At 44.5% G+C, this 4,135-nt stretch overlaps 1 protein-coding gene across 2 annotated transcripts in view; it reads right to left on the bottom strand.

The window, feature by feature from the left end:
- HOXB3 (homeobox B3) overlaps positions 1-4,135 on the bottom strand; it is a 34,455-nt gene that overhangs the window by 6,513 nt on the left and 23,807 nt on the right. For both annotated transcript variants that reach the window (XM_019523678.1, XM_019523679.1), the window contains exon 2: positions 1,621-1,683. The gene's annotated coding sequence lies outside the window, so the exon portion shown is untranslated. The remainder of the gene's footprint in view (positions 1-1,620; positions 1,684-4,135) is intronic.

Below are 4,135 nucleotides of genomic sequence, written 5' to 3'. Positions count from 1 at the left end.
CGATTCCATATATGTATTTTAAATAGGGAATGGAGAGCTGTAGGGGTGGGGTGGTGGGGGAAGGAGACAAGGTGATGGTAAAAATTTCTTGTGTTGATGCAACTCCCAGCCTGCAGCCTTGGGTTACTTTAATATGAAGTTTGTGTGTCAAAGTGCTCTGGCTGGTTGCAACCCCCCCCCTCCCCCCCCATCTACTGTAGGGTGGTGGTGCTGGGTGTATGTGTATGGCATTTGCACTTCTAAAGGGGGGGAAGGAAGGGAGTGAAATCACTTAGGAAAGGCAAGGTCAGGGAGGTGTTGGACAATCAGGCTTTTTATTAATATTATTATTATTATGCAAGGCGCTGCTGTTGTCGCCCCACAAGATTTATGACTCCTCGAGCGCGCACACTGCTGCTGTAAACAGAAACTTTCCAAGATGCATTTTCCTGGAGGTTCAGAAGCAGAAGAAGCCTCGAAAGGAGTGGGAGGAAGAAGCGGGCAAAGAATTTAGGTGTCTGCACATTTTCTCTCTCTGTTTTGGAAGTACTACCATTGTTCCAGTTTGAAATTACCCCCCCCCCCTTTTTTTTTTTAATGCTGGCCAAGTGGGCGAAGTGCTGACTGAGGAACTTATATTTAGCAAGCGAAGGAAAGGCGCAAGCACAAAGACGGGTCGGACCTCGCTGGGAAGGTGTGTCCGGCGCTGGAGTTTTGCAGGACTCTGGGGGACTTTTGGAGGAGCAGGCCTTCCACAAAGGTGAATCTCAATCAAGACCGGGTTTTGCCTCGGGGGCTGCGGGCGGCTCTCAAGGTGTTGGCAGTCGGCTACCCAAAGGGATACCGTGTTTCCACATATTGTTGGGACTTTCCGAGTGAGGTTTCCACGCTGGCACGGAGTGATCAGCTCGCTCTCCACTGAGATATGGTGTGTCCCCCCTCCCAGCCGACTTCTTATGCATCACTACAACATACATCTTGAGCTACAAGACACTTCCTATTTAGGAACACCAGCGCTGCAGAATGGCCGTGGAGAATACAAGACCTGGGCTACTATTATTTTTTTTAAAGACCCCTATAAATAAAACTACTCATTAGAGTCCTCACAGACCTCAGTGGCTTATGATCGAGTATCTGGAATGTCAGCAGTGCCACGGATTCTGAAAATAACTCTTCTGCAGTACAAACTTTGGGTTATTGTAGGGCGGGGAACCCACCATAACAGAGAAGATGAATACATTTCTCTAAATTGAATTTCCTGCAAGGGGTTATTTGGGTCCATATTGCGTTTCCGACCAGGCTTTGGAAGACAGGTTGCTTTGCTTTTAAAAGTAGCCCTGTTAGATTCACCGCAAGGTCTGCATCACATTTTGCAGTCCTGATTATTCTCGACTTCCCTTTCAAGGGAAGGGAGGAAATATTTTCCACTTAAGGTGCCCACCCAAACTTCTAAGGAGAAACTGCAAAGTTTTATGAAAGGCCAGCAACAAAAGGGAGAACACTTAGCTGAAAAGTAAGGGCCATATTGTTCTTTCTAAGAGTGATGGAAACGTACGATGGAGTGTCTTGAAGAGCTGGCAGGTTCTTAGTTTAAATATCTATATATTTTAATGACCAAGTAGGATATTTAATGCAACTCACCAATTCTCGGTTGTCTGGTCCAGCAGATGTGAGGCAGAGGAGGAGTCTGAGAAAGAAAGGGAACTGCAAAAAAATAAAAAAATAAAATGGAGAAACTTTGGTCTCAGCAGAGTGGACAATCAAACTCCCTAGGCAGAGAACTCCTTGCCTGGACATGCAACAAAATCCCTTTTTATGTACCCAAACCAAGTCATTCACTCTAGCTGAGATGAGATCTCACCCAGGTAGCCCAGGCAAGCTTTTAGCAGAGATGTTCATACTTTCAGAAAGTTGTAATATATGTGTGCGTGTCTGTGTGTGTGTGTGTATGTGCGCGCGTGTGTGTGTGTGTGTATTCTATATGATACAGCTATAACGTGTGTGTACATATATATCCACACGCACACATATACACACACACACATGCATGTATGTATGTATGCAGGATCAGAGCTACCATTAAAGAGGAGAGTTGAGGTTATGTTAGCAAGCTTTGTCGTTTCAATTTAATACACGTGTATGCACATTTCGTTGCAGCTTCTTCAGGGGAAGCCGATGTTGGAGGAAATCATTGATCAAAGGTGTTTTTTCAAGGCGGGAGCTGGAATCGTTATCAATAGAAATTGTCTGCTTTGAAATGTAAACTGTTTTGGGGTTGGTGAATTCTGGTATGAATTTAAAAAAATGATCACGAGCCGTTTTGCTATCCAGTTATTACTTCTTTTGTTAGCTTGGTTATACTCAGTTGGCCATTCCTCTGTTACATGCATTTTAAAAAGGAAAGGTATCCAGTTAATTAGTTCTAGATAGGGCAAGAATAAAGCAGTAGGGAAATTGCCAGGCGATTTTTAATGGAAAGCAATGAAATCTCAAGTATTCACAGCACAGCTTTCCCCCTTTATCCAATATGCCACCAATATGGAATGATCCTCATTTAAAAAAAAAAAAGTCTTATACGATAGGTAGGCAACAGTCACACACAAAGGTTATTGTATCAAAAGAATTAAAGGGTACCAGCACAAACATTTTGAAAGCTACGTAGAGATTTATCCCGGAAACTTTGGCACGATTTTGTTCAGAAAAAAAGAAAGAGGGGGGAAATCTCATTTAAAAATATTTTCGTTTTGGGAAACATTCCGTCGCTTTAATAATCTTGTTTCCGTTCTGGATGTTGATGTTATTAATCTCAAATAAAAATGTTCCCCTCACACCCCTACTCTGCTTGTGACAACAATCCCTGAACATAAATCACATACTGAGTCTTCCCTGACCCCTCTCTCTAGTCTGAGGCCCATAGCTATAATTTTTTATTATTATCATTATTATTATACGCGCACACACTTAATACACAACATTGGCAATATTCCACTTACATCACAGCCTTACCCGAGTAGCTTGGGTATTTAATTCCCTCTGTAGATTATAAATAAGGATTTTTTTAAAGCCAACCCTTTATGTGGTATGAACCCAGCAAACGAAATATGTCTCTATAAAAGTTCCACCCCCATTTGGTCTTGGGGAAAAAAAAAGAGGGGGCTGAACAAAAGGAGGTGGAGATAGGCGGAAAGTAGCAGTTCTTGGGAGTGAATTACACGAGGCAGGGAGAGATGGAAGCAAAACGGAAATAAAATATAGCAAGGATCCGAGGAGATTTTCCAGGGAAACCAGCAGAAAGGGGAGCCCCACAACGCACCCTGGATTTGGGGGTGATTATGATTCAAATGAAGGAGCAGGCCCCCTCCTCCCCCCCTTCCTTCCAAAGCGAGCCCTCCCCCCCCCGCCAACTTCTAACAATAGGCTCATGCATTATGTATCATTATTAAAAGCGATTAGCGGTGACTTATGGGTATTCTCAAATTAGTCACCATATTAGGGGTTCATGGACACATTTCCCGTTTAAATATAGATAAAAGCCTGCCGGAGCCTGGTAGCTATTCCCTCTCGGCAACCTTTTCGAACAGATCGGGTGTCCCCATGCTTGCTGGGGAGCCCAACCAGCCCCCCTAAGCAGGAGGAGAAGGGGAGTCAGCCCATTGTGAGGAGCGGGGTGTGCATGGGGGCGGAAGGGAGGCTTACAGAGCTCGGGAACAGGTTTCCCTGCTTCTCTCCTCCCTACCCCACTATATTTATACACTCATTAAAAAAAAAAGCTCCAAACAGAAGCCCAACCTGGCTAAGAAATCAAACTGGAACCGAGTGCGCGGTGTCTTCCTTTGACAGATTAGACCTCTTTCTCCCGGTGACCTTTGCTTAGAAGAGTAATAACTCACCAGATTAATGATCAATCAGCGGAAGTACTTTTGAATTGCCTCCAAAATATAAAACAACAACAACAACACCCAGCCTCATACTATTCCTGGCTTTTTTTTCAGCCCCTACCCCACCCCAACTTCTGTTCTGTGCTGGCGGGCTCCTTTCTTGTTCTAGCCTCGGACATGGAGAAGAGTCCCAGCTGAGACCAGTAGCATCTGTGCTGTGCTCAGTGTCCCAGGCTGCAGCATGGGCAGGGCCTGGTAGGCACAAATCAAGGATAAGG

The sequence above is a fragment of the Gavialis gangeticus genome, unplaced genomic scaffold (assembly GCF_001723915.1).
Source record: "Gavialis gangeticus isolate Ggan-Ray unplaced genomic scaffold, GavGan_comp1, whole genome shotgun sequence".
NCBI lineage: Eukaryota > Metazoa > Chordata > Crocodylia > Gavialidae > Gavialis > Gavialis gangeticus.
This window is presented reverse-complemented; position numbering and strand designations above follow the sequence as displayed.